Source organism: Prenolepis imparis, unplaced genomic scaffold (assembly GCF_030444845.1).
Source record: "Prenolepis imparis isolate NDT839.2.m4 unplaced genomic scaffold, iyPreImpa1.0 SCAF_4, whole genome shotgun sequence".
Lineage (NCBI taxonomy): Eukaryota > Metazoa > Arthropoda > Insecta > Hymenoptera > Formicidae > Prenolepis > Prenolepis imparis.
This window is the reverse complement of record NW_028141162.1, coordinates 3,291,415-3,309,592: the sequence shown is the minus strand read 5'-3', so window position 1 is coordinate 3,309,592 and position 18,178 is coordinate 3,291,415. Positions and strand designations below refer to the sequence as shown.

The 18,178-nt window shown below is 37.8% G+C and overlaps 1 protein-coding gene across 1 annotated transcript in view; it reads left to right on the top strand.

Moving 5' to 3' along the window:
- Positions 1-983: 983 nt before the first annotated feature.
- The window catches only part of LOC145935099 (uncharacterized), an 83,258-nt gene continuing 66,063 nt past the window's right edge, over positions 984-18,178 (top strand). Inside the window, exons 1-3 of the mRNA XM_083036169.1 lie at positions 984-1,606; positions 9,883-10,155; positions 11,047-11,335. The gene's annotated coding sequence lies outside the window, so the exon portion shown is untranslated. The remainder of the gene's footprint in view (positions 1,607-9,882; positions 10,156-11,046; positions 11,336-18,178) is intronic.

The following is an 18,178-nucleotide window of genomic DNA, read 5'->3' as shown; positions in this document are numbered from 1 at the left end:
TTCCTCGTCGAAAGTATACGTGCGAGTGTCGGAAGTACGCGGAAGTGATCGCGGGTGTGGAACAGAATTTCGGATGATACGCGCGATATATTATTCCCCGTGCGACGCGATTAAAAGTGTTGGTATAAAGTATGAAAATATTTCAGGGACGCGTCGACAACGGTCTACTGCGCATGCTACTGCGCAGAGCATCGTAACTATTTCACCCTGCGCGAGTTCGCGTCGCAAGTCGTCGTGCGTTGTCGTCCGCGGAATTTTTCCTCGTCGAAAGTATACGTGCGAGTGTCGGAAGTACGCGGAAGTGATCGCGGGTGTGGAACAGAATTTTGGATGATACGCGCGATATATTATTCCCCGTGCGACGCGATTAAAAGTGTTGGTATAAAGTATGAAAATATTTCAGGGACGCGTCGACAACGATCTACTGCGCAGGCTACTGCGCAGAGCATCGTAACATTTCACCCCGAGTGACTTCGCGTCGCAAGTCGCCGTGCGTTGTCCGCGAAATTTTTCCTCGTCGAAAGTATACGTGCGAGTGTCGGAAGTACGCGGAAGTGATCGCGGGTGTGGAACAAAATTTCGGATGATCCGCGCGATATATTATTCCCCGTGCGACGCGATTAAAAGTGTTGGTATGAAGTATGAAAATATTTCGGGGACGCGTCGACAACGATCTACTGCGCAGGCTACTGCGCAGAGCATCGTAACATTTCACCCCGAGTGACTTCGCGTCGCAAGTCGCCGTGCGTTGTCCGCGAAATTTTTCCTCGTCGAAAGTATACGTGCGAGTGTCGGAAGTACGCGGAAGTGATCGCGGGTGTGGAACAGAATTTCGGATGATCCGCGCGATATATTATTCCCCGTGCGACGCGATTAAAAGTGTTGGTATAAAGTATGAAAATATTTCAGGGACGCGTCGACAACGGGTCTACTGCGCAGGCTACTGCGCAGAGTATCGCGACCATTTTACATCGCGCGATCTCACGTTGCAAGTCGGCGGCCGGTGCTCTCGTTATCCGCGGAATTTTTACTCGTCCAAAGTGTACGCGAGTGTCGAAAGTACGCGGAAGTGATTGCGGAAGTGGAACAAAGTTCCGGACGACTTTGGCGACACACGTTGTTCGTCGCGTGGCGCAATAAAAGGCGTCGAAAGCGTGCTTTAACCGGCTGCGTCGTTTCGTGTCGCCGTTTATCGCGATGACCGTTACGTACATTACGTTGCTCGTTGGTTCGGAGTGCATCGGGAATGTCGAATGCCGCATCATTGTGCGCGGTACGCAATGATAATATATCAAATATCATGGAATTTCGATCTAATAAAGATGTAGCCAGTACATTTATGCCGCGCCGCGTCGTTCGATTCTCGGGAACGTTCGGGAATGCTCGGGAGTCCTCGGGAGTGTTCGCGAACACGTCGAGAGTGTCGCAAGTGTCCAGAGAGAGAATATTGCGAAATTATTGTGAGATATATATTAATATATTATTGTGAAATTATTGTGGTGCCTCTTCTCTGGATTACACTCTTGAATTACACTCTTGGATTACACGAACTTCTGAGCAAAGATGAGAATTTTTTGGCCGAGAACCTTATTCGACACAGCGACCGGTGAGTGAATGTATTTAATGTATTTGCGTAATTATACATTTTGTACAATAGATCAAATCCAAGTATCGTTTATTATTTGTTATATTTTAATGGAAAATTTGAAATTATTTTAAAATTATTGAAAAATTGTTATACTCTACGATTTTTTAATTGCGCTCGACGATGGATAAGAATATAATATACTGAAAAATGTTCTTGTTATTTTATCAGCTGATGGTTGTTAATTATTCGCCATTTACAGTAAATTGATAAGTTAGATATCTGAAATCGTACACGACTTGAAGGTTTCTATGCTATCTACTGTACAAAATGTTCGCTCCGTTTTTCTTGTCCATGGTCGTTTGATGGCGCCACTTCTCTATGCACCGTATGACAAGTACTTTGACAAATATTCGACAGTACATTGCGATAAAATATTGCTTGTGATATTTTATATAAATCCTCCACAATTCTATTAATATAGTCAACATAATAATTTCTTAAGGTATACATTCTAATTTTGTTTCGGGTGATTTACATGTTCAATTCTCATTTTATATGCGTAAAAAAAAGAAAGAAAATTTCTTACTGCTCTTTTTGTCGGAATCGCAGACTGAAATTCCGCGTTAACCGCCAATAATAATTAGTCTTAAACGTAGCCCATAGGAAAAAAAATTCGCAGTTCGCGACATCATAGGTCGTTATGTTTTTTCTTTTGCGAGAATCTTTTCTAGCGTCCGCTTGTCAGCGAGTTTTTTCGCGAGTTTTTCGATCGAAAAAAAAGCACGTGTCCGTTATTAAGAGCCTGATTGCACCCCAGACTGATGCTTGCGTCTCGCTCGAAAGTTTTTTTTCCTTACTTTTTTTTCGTCTCCTTCGGTCGGTGGCGAGCCGCAGGGATTTTACAATCCTAATAAAAGTGCCCGCAAAAGGAAAATTCTACTTCGGTCAGTGTACATAGCGCGTGCGCGCTCAGGTTTGCTTTTTTAACCTGAAAATCTCATAAAAATTAAAAGCATTTGCCCGCCCGGCGTATCGAGAGACCATTGTCCCACGCGGTTCCTGCGTTTTCTTTCCTTTTCTCTGACCTTTTTTTCTACAGCAAAAAAAATCAAACCTCAGTCATAAAGATGTAAAGTTTTGACGAACAGCATATAGGAAAAAAAAATCTTTCTTCTAGACGTCGTGGTCGATGTGTAAAGAAAGATGTAGCCGGATGAAGCGGTACGAATACAAAGGAAACGTGCGAAACGTCCTCTTTCGGAATGTTTTTTTTTTTTTTTTTTTTTTTTTTACAACGTAACTAAAAACGAAGCAATCGTCAGTCGGCGCTGCAATTCTGTAAATCGTCGCTCGGTCGTATATCATCCAGTTAAAAAATAATATCGACGCTACATGCACGTTTTTTTTGTATCCCGCCTTGGTCGCATCGCGCTATCCTCCTCGTCGACATCCTTTTTCTTTTCGAGAGGCACGGGAGATCCGCGCTATCGTGCGACGCTTGAAATTCTAATTCGTGCAAATTTACTGTCTAACGGGGTAGAGATATTTCACCGCGCGTCCTAATGAAACTGCCTCGACGCGCGTTTTTGCGGCGCGTCGCAGCGCTTCGAAGACGTATTTTTATCCGTAGTTGAATTAAATTATACGTGGGAAAATGGATTCTTGTAATTCCGCAGGAGGATACATTCACGGATTACACTTGGCAAAAAAAGAGTGTATCCCGTGCAGAATATATATACACTCGATGCGGCCGCGCTACAACTTTCTCTCTTTCTCTCTCTTTCCTTTTCGGTATACTCTAAATCGCCGGATCTCGCTGCATTATCCCCTTCCTATCATCCCCCCGCTAGGCGTAAGCCACATTATACGAGACCCGAGAAAATCGGGAGCACATCCTGTGCACCGAATGCACCCCGGTCGACAACAATGGGCCGGGTTTTGCGCCATTATGTTGCTGGGGGATCGCATTACTGACCGATACGATCTGGCGCGCTTTTAACGCGGCTCTGAGATTTTATCGCGTATACGCGCATGAATGGACCGATCTTTTTCCTCTTCGGCGACCGCGCGCGCAACCCTCGCGAAACTTCTCAATTCTCGCGACCCCGCAATTACGCAAGGTAATTACGCAGTTGCATGGTTTTTTTTTCGCTGCGCGCGTGTATATACATGAACGAAGCAGGAGAATAGAGGAGGCGAAATTACCGGGAAGTTCTGAGACGACTCTCGTTCGCCACACACACACATTCGGTCATCGGAATTATTTTCGTGTTTCATCCTCTGTGGAAAAATAGCGAAGAAATGTGGAAGAATAACGCGTTTAAATCGAAATCTTTCGTGTATATATTTGACGAGCTTTGCGCTTTCGCGAATGAAAGCATTCGGGAGTTATACATATACGAGTCTTCTTGTGGTAAAAGCGAATACGCCAGACATCCGCTGTATTTGTCGTTGTAAAAACTACATTACGATACGATCTCGCGTTCTCTCGACAGGATAGATTTTATCGTGCGCCGTGAATGAATGGTCGATTTTTTATACCCTTATCTCTCGTTCGCTTTCGCGCGATCTGCCGCGATCACTTTACTCCGAACGTTCGTTTCGGGAAATTCCTTGATATTTATCGAAATTGCGAAAATCACAGAGTCAAAATTAATTTAATTGAAGCTACGCAATCGCACGTTCAAAGGATAAAAATATTCTGTTCTAGAGATTCTAATAATGCGCTTAATTCTAAAAAATAGGCAGAGATAGATCAGATTTTACAGACAACAAATTCTATTATCCTCTCATTTACGGCTTTTGCTGTAAAAAATTAATAATTGAGAAAATAAAATTTAATTCAATTCTGAGAATGCGAATCAACAGCATTTGTTTACACACACACACACATTTTTATTTTTTTCGGTGTTATTTTCAATGTAATTTGAAATTACCTTATATGTGTTATTCACAGTGTAAATCTCGATGTGTTTCACTAGATTTTTGCTACATACATACTGCAGATGATTTCTCAGATGTTATTTCGAACTAAAAGAGAAGAGAAAATTTCGCGTCTCGTCAAATTCCTTCGGATTTCGATTCCCTCAAGACACGCAAATGAAAAGTCTACTCGCGCGGATCGATATTTTCTTCGAGGCTTTCGTCCCGGCTCGTTTGCTCCTTTACTGTCTGACAAGCATAAATCGATCGGGCGCGGCGTTTTCAAGGTAGCAAGATAGTTAACTGTGCGTGTTTCAGAAACGTACGAGGAGGAATCGGGTGATCTACTGCTTTTAGGTTGTGTTTACGCGGCGATCACCGCCGCCGATATCCCTTTCTCTCTCTCTCTCTCTCTCTCTCTCTCTCTCTCTCTCTCTCTCTCTCTCTCTCTCTCTCTCCTTCTCGCGGAGTTTTCCGCGGGGAAAGCTCTGAAATGGACGTGCAACAGCTGTTACCGTCACTCCCGATGGAAACTGGCACGCGTTGCCCGCCTATATAACGTTCGCGAGCACGTACGACTTATGCCAGTTACAAACGACGGATATTGATTGTTCTCTGGGGCTTTTCAGCCAGCTTCGAGTAATTCGTCACGGTCTTTTTCGTACGTTTCGGTTATCGGATAATGTCAATGTTCACATCCGGAGACTGAGAGACTCGCGTCAGATTTTATTCGATATATGTACATATCACGTGTTTCGTGTCTGAATGTTAGCTGGATCAGCGTCCCGGAACTCCGTTTGCTTGAGTGCTTTCTTCTGTTTTATACATTTGTTTTTTTGGGAAATATATAGACTTTTTTTAACAGAAATATTTTATAGAACGATCAAATAATTGATATTGTTGAAAAATAATAATTAAAGAATGACAATTAATTTGAGAAAATTTTTCGATTATTTGATTTTTCGAAATGTGCCGTAAGATTTTGAAAAAGATAATAACTATTAAAAAATGAATATATATCAGAGCCTTTTGATTTCATTATAATTAAAAAATGGTAAATAGTGATAAAATTTTTAAGTAATAAATCTGTTCGGTAATTTGATATGCATTTACATGAAAATTCTTTTCGGCTACCGCAAATGATTTCTTTCCTTATTAAAATAAATTGTGAAATCGTTGACAGATCGTGGGTTACCTTAAGTGGCCGGCGACGTATCGCTTAACTTAAAAGGCCGGATGTTGTCGGCGCGAGATCTTAAGTTGACGATTCGCAGACGTTCTCGAGAGTGTCGTGGGGCCAACTGTTTCGGAGCGACAGTTGCAACAACAGAGGCACGCGCGTGTAACGCGAACCGGAAAGGTCCCCTGCGATCTTTCTCCGTTTTATCGTCTACGACTTTAGTCGAAAGAGTCTGCTATTTATCTCGTCAATTTAATTATACGTGCTACTCGGAATAATTGCGTTATTGTATTGGCTTACGCGTTCTACGGGACTATTATTTAATTTTTTACACAATTTTCTTTACGATTTATTAAATTATTTTTTAAAAAATTATATCAATTCATTTATGTTCGAATTTGATTTATCTATCGGCGCGCGTAGAATTGATCAGAGGAAAGGCTCGAAAAGAAGCCCCATGGCTTTCTTCGCGATTCGATTCGATGGTTTTACGATGACTAGCTCCAGTTATACACAGGTATCGAAAGAATTCCGTATTGTTGTTCTCGCGGTATGAGTAGCGATGGGGATGCGCCAATGGCGATGTTTGCAGACAGGACCCGAACAGGCCCCTCGACGATATCGCGAGCTCTTTATTCCGCTCTCTTTATTTCCCTTCTCGCTCTCACGAGTGTGTAGTGTGTAGCCGGTAGCCCGACGTTGACACGCGGGGTGACAACATAAATATAATGTCACGCTTCCGCGCTTGCCAATGGCAGCGCCTCACCAACATCTTTCTCTTCTTCGGGGCTTGCTGAAAGGTTTGGGGGCCCTATTCAAATCGGCCATACACGTACGACGATTTTTATGGGCCATATGAAAAATGAGGTTAGCCTACTATTTATCGCCCTCCTTCTCGGCGTTTCTTAGGCGAGTTACGTGGAGAAGCTATATGTATAAGGCCCCTCTCAATATTTTGGCACTCCACGGGGTCGTCTTTGCAGTCATTCAGAATTATGCGCGTCGTTATACGAGTTGATTCGGAGTCAGTTCTTTACCTACGTTAAGTTAGCTTATTTTAAAAATTTCGATGTAATTAATAGAATTCGGGCTCTTTCTAAAAGATTTCCAATTCTATGTTTTAAAAGAATTCTGTCGATTAAATAATAGTGATCCGGAAATATAAAATGTCTATTTGGCGTTTTTGCAATACGAAAATTAGCCATAACTTTTTTGCTTCAATTAGAATAGATTTAACTTGTCATACTTTCCAAAAACAGAATTTTTTGATTTTTTGAAAAATTTGAATTCTAGAAATAAAAAAATCATGAATGAGAACTTTATCAATTTCGATTTTAAAGTCAAACCTTAAGAATTGTTAAAACTTAGGGGAAGAACTTGGAAAAAATTAAATAATTAAACTTCTTAGGAGTAAAATGGTATTTTACTGTGTGTACTTTGAAGGGCGGAAGAATAGGATCATGTAACGATTATTAATCATAAACTATTGCTCTTATATTTAAATATTTCCAGCGTTTAATGTGGAAAGAACTAAATTTGTAAATGTCAATTGCTTATTAATATAACGTTTGTTTTATCTCGCATTAAATTTTCACACAATTTGATACAAACTTTAATAAAATATCAGCATCATATTTGATGTCAACAAAAATGAAATTCTCGCGCGCAATACGTTGTAACATACATCTTTGTTCGATTCCATTGATTGCGCGAGGCATGTTACGGTAAACGAACCTCGCGAGAACCACTTTCAATAGGTCAGAGGCCCAATTATGCGTTAGAGCTATTTAGAGTCGGGCGAGCGAAAGGTTCGGGTCGTTTTTTGAGAACTTTGCTGATTTCACATAGGATTTCAATTCTGCCGGCGATACAATACTAAAGATCATGACATCGTTTATGTTCAACCTCCGCGGTCCACCACGAGTGAATAAGGTCCATGCGAAAGAAGACGAATGTATGAAGTTGACACTTTTATGCTACGAAATCATAGTTTTAGTAAGAGTTCTGAATTTTTCAGAACAAAAGGAGTTCTTGATAATATTTAAAAATAGTTTCGTTCATTACAACAACATAAATAAACTTTGAGAAATGAGTGCCAATACACACTTTACGATTTTTGATACAAGATTAAATAGTTGTAATTGTAATAGTGAGCATAATTCTATTATTAGTTTTGGTAGTTCCTGATATTTTTTTTGTAACAGTTCTGCGGTTTGTGGTTTAAAAAACTTATTCCGAATATCAAAGATATTTTGGTAATGACGAGTTCAGATAAAAAATATTGAAGTTTTGAATTACACTTATAAATATAATCGCGAAAACCAATGAACTAGACGGCTAATAAAAATTAAATTTATAATAAAATTAAATATTAGTAATATTGTTTTTACTTCATTTATATTGCATTTTATTTGGCTTGTTTTTTAAAGGACTAAAAAATACAAGATAAAATGAAATAAAATGAAAACAATTATATTCCGTCTTAAAAAATTGTCATATTACAATAAATAAAATACGTGTAAAATAAATAAAATTTTTTGATTTTTAAAAATTTAAAGCCATCAATTTTTCATTGTTTTTCTTGTTTCACCGAGTAATCGAAACTCAAACATTTTTGATCAAAATTCGTAACTTTATATGTATATGTATGTTGTATACATATATATGTATATTTATATGTATATGCATATTTTGTGTGTATGTGTGTAATTATTTTATAAGAGAGTATTACTACTGTGCTTAGAACTATTTAATCTTGATGTGTCAAAAATCGTGAAAATTCCCATTTTTCGAAGTCTATTTTGATTATTATATCGGACGGAATTATTTTTAAAAATTACAAGAATTCTTTTTTTTGTGAACTCTTACTTTTAAACTATGATTTTGTAGATTGTAGAGCATAGAGATGCTAATTTTATACACTCAACAGAAGTAAAAAAAATTCTCGTCAGAAGTTACCTCACAAGTCGAGATGAAACCTTAAGAATTATGCCACAAAACTTCTTGTTTGCTAAACGATAAACCAAAGTGCTCAAAAATACAAATTCAGCAAACAAAAAGGTATGCGTTATCGTCTCTACGGGATTCTTGGGCTACCCATCGATTCTGGCGATCGCACTACTGTCACGCGCGAGAAAGACATTGCACACACACAAAAAAGGGACTATCTATTGCGAAGAGAAAAACGTTCTCGGAGAACGTCGTCTCATTATGGATACTGACCCCCTGCTGCACTAACCTCGAGAGTTACGTGGCGATCGTTCTGGAATTTGTCTCCTCATACCTATTTCTTTTTTAAACGTCGCTTTCTGGCTTAACATAAATCATTCTGCTCTACATTTTCGACAAGTTTTTCTAACTTATCGTAGCTTATCATAGCAGTACTATTATAGTTATAAATGAAAACCACGAGTAACTAAAAACATTGCATTTGTAAATTTACGCGTGATTGAATGAAAAAAATTTAAATTTAGAGTTATAAATTTTTCCACCAAATAGTTTTATACCAAATAATAAACCATAATTTTCAATTTATATAAAAAAATTTAAACTATAATCTTACGACTGAAATTATTCCTCCTTCGATTATTAGTATGTGTTAATGAGATATATAATGTATGTGTGAAGCTAGCATATCATTTAATGGGAGATCATAAATAATTGAGAGTTCTGACCTTATTTTCAATAATTCTAGAGTTCTTGATAGTTTAAACTTTAAACAAATAGTTCTGGCAATTAAACCAAAGAAAATGCCCAAGGACAAATTAATATGCCAACTTCACGTAGCATATCACTTTGTCCTATGGTATTTTTCTTATCAGTAATTATCAGGATTTAAAAAATTTATAGTTCTACATGAGTTCTAAAAAGAGTTCTGTCTTCTAAAAGCAAAAAAAATATTAATTAAGCTAAAATAAAGACAATCGGATACCTATATATTTATCTATAGATATTGAGATGAGACGCCAGTCAAGAATTATACTTATTCTAAAGCTATATCTTTTCAAACAAATCTCCTTCGAGTTTAATTAATTATAACCTGACCTAACCTGATCTGTTTTCGCGCGCGCAAATGTGTTGCGACCCGTGACTATATCTATCGTTAATTTTAGCTTATATATTTATATTATGTATGTTATAATATGAAATAATAAGATTGTTTTAATATATGTATGTATTTTATTTGTTACAGCTAGCATTGCTGATAAGCTGCGCGCGAGTTTGCGAAATTCTCGAGTGCCGAACGGCCGTTGCTTCGTGTCATTATAATTTTTGCATCGTTTTTTCTAATTGTACAATGTACGCAAAATACGCGTGCAATTCACGCGTCGCGTCGGAACTGCCGTGTAAAATGTCGGGCGATCGTAATTATTCGTGTTTTCGCGAGTGTCGCGAGTGCTACCTTGGACCAAGAGAGGAGGAGGAGGCCCAGGGAGGCATCGGGCGACAGCGGGGCAACTGTGAGGTATGCACAATAAAAATATCCCTTTCTAAAAAAAAGGCATGTTAAGTCGATTCTCGAAAGTCTCGAAGTAATGTTGCCTCCTTTCCGCGATTGGCTGTCTCGATTCGCGTTGTGCGTTATATTCGTAGCGAGAGGCTGTTATCAGCTGATAACTGTCAAAAATATTTTAACCCAGTTTTAAATATAACATATTATTTAAAACATTTTTTTTATTTTATTTAATTTTATTTTGGACTAACTGTCAAACTGTTAATCCTCGCGATGACAACCTCTCGATGCTATGAGTATAACGCACAACACGTATCGAGACAGTTGCATCGCGGAAAAGAGGCAACAATATTTGCGAGAATCGACTTAATATGCTTTTTTTTTTAGAAAAAGACTAGAACAAGTCTAGAAGCGCTACTCGTGCGCCATTCTTCTGTTTAATATTAAAAAGAATGATATTTAAAAAAAAATAATATAAAGTTTATGTAAACTCGATTAATATTTTTTGACAGAAATCAGCTGATAACTGTCAAAAATATTAATCGAGTTTAAAGTATTATAACATATTATCTAAAATATATTATTATGTTAATTTTTATATCATATTATTTTAAAATTTAATTAGCAAATTTTCGCTTTATTAATATTGTTTGACAGAAATCAGCTGATTAAAGCGTTAATTTACTAATTAAATTTTAAAATAAAAATGTTATAAGAATTAAAATAATGTTATAAATAATGTCATAATACTTAAAACTCAATTAATATTTTGGACAGTCATCAGCGGATTAAAAAAACATTAATTTGCTAATTAAATTTTAAAATAATATATGTTTTAAACATTAAAATAATGTACGTATGTTTCGCATAGTCTGATGTCTCGAATATCTTTTAACATTGCAGATGTCGAGTCGCGAGTGCAATCTGAGATAAGTGTCGACAGGTACCTTCGAACGTCGCGTGTGATGAATCGGGAGTGTCGAATCTAGCGACGAACGAACGTCTCGATCAACCCATTGGATTACGCGGTCGGGCATCCGCGATTATTTAAAACCGACGTTCGTCGCTTCGCGAGTTCGAGTGTTTGTCGTGAGACGTTTCTCCAAACACGTATTTCGCGCAGTTTGTGATAAGTGTTGCGGATATCTTCCAACATCGCGAGATGGATGGCGAAACGGCGATGCATCGACTGGTGAGTCTATTAATTATTTATTTTATTCATTTAATGTTTATGTATCTATATATTGCGAAAAATTAAATTAAATAGGCATGTAGGCATATATATGTATAATATTGTTAAAGTGACAAAATTATAAAAAAACATAATTACCCCACATACAAATATATTAACCGAATATATTATTGTAGTAAGCGTTATACTGCAATTTAAATACAATTTAGTTATAATCTTTCGAAACAAGCCTTTGCGTTGGTGCATTCTGGACCATCGGTCATCCGCAATAGAGAGATTCCACGATGCGGCATAGAGGTTGGGTTTTGCGGGTGTTTATGGTACCAACAACACGCCCATTTTGATCCCTCTCGTACCTATCTCCCGAAACCTCAATTGAATTCTCTTAGGACTTTGACTCTTATTTTTATCGCGTATGAATATTATTCCAATGATCATGTTAGCAAGTTATTTTTTTAATGAAATAGTAACATTAAAAGAAAATGGAAAATATTCATAATATTTGAAGGCATTATTTTATTTTAAATGTATATATTATACTAGGATTTTTAATATACTCTATAAAATTTTTTAATTTCTCACGATCAATATCTATCATTGAATTGAATAAGTCGAAAAATTTAAGAGAATCCTTTTTCTACATTATCTTAATAATATACATACAATCTTTTTAAATTAATTCCATTTATGGAGTGTACATTATTTCCTCCGCGCAGCACGGTATTTAGAATACTGCAGATGAATCAAGGGTTAAGTGGGAAATGGGAGAGGGTCGTAGGGCGCGATCGGCGCGGAAGATAGGGCTCGCTGAAACGAGTGAAAAAAAGATACAGAGAAAGCGAGAGAGAGAGAGAGGGTTAAAGGCGACGGAGTGTTCGTGGTGCGGCGCCTTAGTGGCCACGAGTGTGGTACGAGTCCCTCCCGTAACGAGGGCTAGTCTTTATGACCCGTAAAGATACGTACCGTCCAGTTTACGTTCCCAATTCTCTTCCCTTCGCCGCGACCGTCATGCCGTCGTTTCCCCATATGGGGTGCCATTGTCTCGGACAACGTGTCCCCGCTATCGCCATACGAAGTTACGTAGTAGCCGTTCGTGTATACGATGCCGGACACATTCTGGATCCCCTCGAGATGACGAGATCTCGAACGGAGAACCCGCCGCGCGATCTAACCTTCCCCGCCAACCGTACCCCCGCGCGTTTCCACTCTTTTGACCTTCCCCGTCATCATTGTACAGTGTTGAGTACGGGAACTCTCCCTCGGGGACAGTTTTATAATACGGGCCGTGATTGCGCGTGATTGCTCGGGCAGTTCTTGCGGAACAAGGGCCGCCGATCGCGGCCGGCGGTTCCTTTTGATCCTCTCTTTTAAAGACGATGGAAACGGGGGAGAAATTGCGGTCTTTTTCAATAAAGCGGTCACGTAAAATAGCTTTTCCAACTATAACCGAAAGATTTTCAAAGTATGCGTTACATTTGGGAAAATTAAGTTATACATGTGCACGTATTGTATACATTATTTTCGCGTATCGAAATAAATAAAGTTAGTCGCTTTTTCATTCAGACGTTGTAATAATGTTGACAATATGTAAGATTTTATCGCATTTTCCCGTAATTTCTTTTTTCCAACCCCATCGCATACTTGTCATTGCATTCACAATTATTGGAAAGAAGCTGTTGTGCATCTTTTTATGCTGGGAATAAGTGGATTTTTATTTTTTTGTGATATTTGTTTTACAAAAATGATACAGGGGACTAGATTCCAGTTTGTTGCTTTCTCTCTTACACTCTTTTATTATATAAATAATCTTTATGAAATAAAATTTATTATTAATCTCGTGTGATCCTACGAAATTATATAGAATTATAGGAATAAACAATTATTTTAAAATCAGAGATATTTTAAGAAGTGACTAAATAATTAAATCACTTGTCATATCGTATGCGATCAGCAATAAGCGAAAAGAAAATCTCGTGGAGAAACGAAACCGAACATTAAAGCAAGACGTATTAATCAAAGGATATCGGACTCGTATGTTGCAGCGTGCTTCTTGTGTAGAAATGCGTCTCTTTTTTCCGGCACTCTTCGTTATCTTTTCTTACGCTCATCTCCTCCCCCTCCCCCTTCATCCCCTATATATTATATATATCTCCTTCGGCGTCAAATACATTTAGGTAGTTGTACGCGCACACGCACGTCACGCGAGCGAAACAATCCACTCCGACACGTACGCAGGCTCTGTCGCGCTCGTGACACACGCTCGTATCGCGTACACATACACAAAGCTGCGGGGCGGCTTGGAGTTTGGAGGCCACGTACATACATACATGGAGCCTATCTAGCGTGGATGTATAGGTGACGGGAGAGGAGGGAAAGAGGGAGGAAGAGAAAAGGGGGTTTGGCAGGGAGGTATTGAAATTAGCCGACCACTCGGTCGGTGCTCTACGTGTATGCTCCAAGCGCGACCGATAGAGTAGGGATAGAGATTGGTTCGGCGCGGGGCTTGCATATATTCACATCGAATTAAGTCACCAACACATCGTGGACCGCCTGGCCACACTCTTTGTGCAGCCACGAGCCCTTTCACGCATACCGCACACTTGCAACAACGCGCGCGCGTTTGAGATTGTACGTGTGTATAGAAACGCGAGCGGTGAGGAGGGATGTTTGAATTTGGATGGCGGTAGACCTATGATGAGAGTGAAAGAAAGAGAGAGAAAAATAGAGATAGAGAGAGAAAGAGAGAGGAGGTTGGGAAAGAAGTTAACGCGCGTTGCGTGGTGTATTCTAAAGCGTGTGCATTAGGTGCGAGATTTTTCGCAAAACGGAAGCCGGAAAATGCCGGTGCGAAAAATGGGCGTTCGGATACTCGATATGTTCTTTTAATTTCATTTAACATTTATAATACTGAAATGAAATTCGTACATTCTTTAGAATCTGTGTATTCTGGTTGAAACAACTGTATATTTATAAATTTCTTTCTCATTATATGAAATACTTTTATATTTACAAACACATACATATTTCAAACTTAATTCTTTAAAGTTTTTAGAAGATTTTAATATATTCTCCTAATAACAGTAACAATATTGGTAAATAAAAATTTGACCTAATTGCATGTCGCAGCATGCGTTTATGTATAATCTGTATCTTCGGTCTCGTTCGACATTGTTAGCTTCGCACGTGCATGTATGATATCTCCGCTTTAAATAAGAGCGTTAGGGCCCCGATGTGGCATGTTTGACTTTGGTCTGCGGTGCGCTGGCCTCGAAGAGGTTAAACGTCGACTACCGACAGCTGCGATGCAACATGCATCACGTCGTGAATCTTAAGATGCGTATTAGGGCAGATTATTTCTCGATTTAAAGTCAGTGATCATCAGCTCTTTGAATCGTATACCATCTAGAGTGTGATACATTTGAGGTTTGAGAAGGTAAATTGTGATATGAAAATCGTAAGACATTTTTCATCTCGATGTGTTTTTAATATTTTTTCTTAGTTTCTTTTTTTGAGTATTTTATGAAATCTTTACGAGAGATAATGGTCACATTAAACTCTAAAAAAAAAAATTGTGTTGTAGCGTGTCCCAATGAATATATAACTAGATTTAAATCATTTATTCGTATATTACTTAACGCATTGTAAAGCATATTGAATTTTCACTGTTTATACTGTGAAAAATAATGTTTCAGAGATTAGATGAAATCGGTCTCATAAAATATTGACTGGTTAACGAGAGTTTATTTCTTTACTGCGTGCCGTTAAAAAAAATGTTCCACAGATTCAGCAAGGTCAGGCCTAAAAACCTGTGCACTGTTTTAGTTAAAAATTAACACGGTGTGCTCGCCGAAGGCATAAACGCGTAAAAAGCCTGTGTGCTGCGTGGTTGAAATAGAGAGGCGGAAAAAAACGAAGCATCCTATAAAAATATACGACACTACGTTACCGTTGTTAAAAAAAATAGTAAAAGACGAAAGTTTTACTAGAGAATTATAGAAAACGGGATTCTATTTTTTTTTTTTTGGTATATCGTTTTTTAATCTCGCTGGATGCTGTCCACTGTCCAACCGTAAAAAATTATCATAATGTACGACAATGTTGACTGAAACTAGGTTATCGTTTTCTTGAAATTTTCACGCAAAGAAACCTTGAGGAGATCTTGAAGGGAAAAACATAGAATTCTTGACATTTTTTCTTGTCTCCTGCTGTGGAAATAATTGCTCTATCATATTTTACTTAAATGTTTTTTCAAAGAAATTGTCTCTTTTGAATATATTTTTTCCTTATCTAGATCAATCAATAAATGACATTCTTTTTTTTTGTACTGATGTCTGTTTAATATAATGTCGGCAGGTTTTAATCATATTCTTACTTTATTTTTATTTTTGATTAGTTCGTGATGTATGAATATACAAGCGAATGTTGTAAAATTTTACTTTGTATTTAATCCTTCCTATAGTACAAAAGTTAGGCGAAGGATAGGAAACAGTAAAAAATGTTTTGTCCGTTATATGACGACTGATCCATATATAATATAGAAAATAATACCTTTCTCGGCCGTTTCTTTAAAAAATCATAAAATGTTCAGAAAGGGTTAGAGATCGCTGTATCGCATATCCTTCGTTTCTTTTGAATAACGGAAAATCGAAAGAAAAGGGTTGAAAAATTATCCTTGTAATAAAGTTAATCTTTCACCAGAGAAAGCAAAAAAACAATAATAAAAAGGACGAAACAGTAAATATCGTACGGGTTCACCAATATTGGAGAATGCTCTAGTACCACTGCAATATAACCCTTAAAGTTAAAACCGAGGACGGATTGCCGCATAGTAAAAAAAAAAAGTCGGGGAAAAGTAACTTCGCATAAATTCATAAAAAGAATCTCGCTGTGCGCGACCGAGCAAGTTGTCGCTCGTAAAATGTACTTCGCCATTTTTACGTTGCCGACGTTCCCATGCTAAAAATAATATTTCGGTACGGTATGTGCAAACGGTAAAATTTTATGGAAAAACAACTTGCAAAAAAAGGTCAAAAAAAAATATTAACGACACCACGCCTTGACCGAAAGTCTTTCTTCGCGACGGCGAGAAATTATTTTTTTTTTTTTTTTTTTTCAAGACGATCCATAAATTTTCGACATCGGGAAAGAGAGAATCGCACGATTTTCACTCATCTGTGCAAAAGCAGGATCGTTTGCTGCACTTCTCGCGAATCTATTTTTCGATCAGACCTATGCTTTCGATCGAAGTGCTTTCGCGAAGCGCATAGCGAGTTTTTCGAACGCGATACTCCGTATCGAGAAATAATTTTTCACGAGGCTCTCGCTAGAAAGTGTCTCTGGTCGAAAATAAAAATTGAAGCTTTCGAAAATATTGTCTTTGGAATCGAGATTTAGAAAAAAACATATTTAAATAATAAATATGTCTTAGTAGATTTTGCCGCTTTTGCTGTTATTATCGCGAATTTAACTGATTTCGATTCGCGCGTAAAACATAGTCATTTATGAAGAAATGAAGACTAATTGTTTTCCAAGACTGCGTATCGCATAAAAAAGAATTTAAACGCAAGGATTGTTTGAAACAACTACCTTTTAATTAACGAAATAATTTGATCTATTATCGGGCTTTGCGAGCCTCCACATTTTCGGAAATGCTTTCTCTATAATTTCTGGATTTGACCATAAAATTATGCAGCGAAGCATGGCGTCATTTATTACAATAGAATTGATGCAATGAATATTATTTTATCGCATTTATTTCATTAAAGTTTTTCAGTTATTCGATTATTCTAATAAAAATTATTACTTAAATATTATGATAATATAATATAAGAAAAGCAAAATTACATTTATTCTGTAATTATTCATACTATAGCTAAAAAAACTTTTTGTGTGGTAATATAAATTTTGGAGGAGCTTTACTGTTATACTGTTATAGTTACAGTATAGGTTACTGGCATGTTTTGTGTCCATTAAAAATAACTTTATTGCAGTCTTAATACATTCTCTTTGGACACTTTCGAGTTTATGACCAGACCGATGTTCACAATTCAATCTGGTCAGAAACAATTACCATAATTTTCTTATTTTCTTTATTTGGATCGTCTTTGAAAAAAGAAACGTTTCTTTTTAAATACACTTACAGTTATTCTTTGCATTTCACATAATGTTTATTTCACAATATTTATCTCAATTTTAAAAAGCTATGTGCTAAGGAACCTTTTTATACATTAACAAATATTTCAAATTTTTGAAAAAATTATTCTGAAAGCTATTAAAAAATTGATTGAAGTTATCTACACAACGCAAATATTTTCAGTGATAAATTATGTCAAGTATTATAACAAAGTCTCACAGTACATTGGTCGTAAAATGGGTTTTCTGACGTCGCGAAAAATTTTCATCAGATTAGTGTAGTTTCGATATTTCGTGAAAGACCCGCGATCATCGTTCTACGACTACTTCTAAATTGGAGCGGATATGTCGGGGGTTGCGAATACCCCGGTCGATGGTTTTATTTGAAGTCAGGTTAAATTACGAGACCGATGGACGACGCAGCCGGCGGGCGTGAGCGGCAAGGTGAAAAGCACGGCTCGAAGGAGATTTAATACGATCACCGCGCGAATATCACACCCCGACCGATCCCCCACCACGAGAGAGAGAGAGAGAGAGAGAGAGAGAGAGAGAGAGAGAGAGAGAGAGAGAGAGAGAGAGAGAGAGAGAGAGAGAGAGTCCCCGACTTCATCGGCCCAGGTGCTCGTTGTCATGCACTCCCGTGTACTATATTGCCGTGGGGGTGAGTGAGAGGGGAGGAGTGGGGGGATGGTGGTTGTCGCAGCTCGCGCG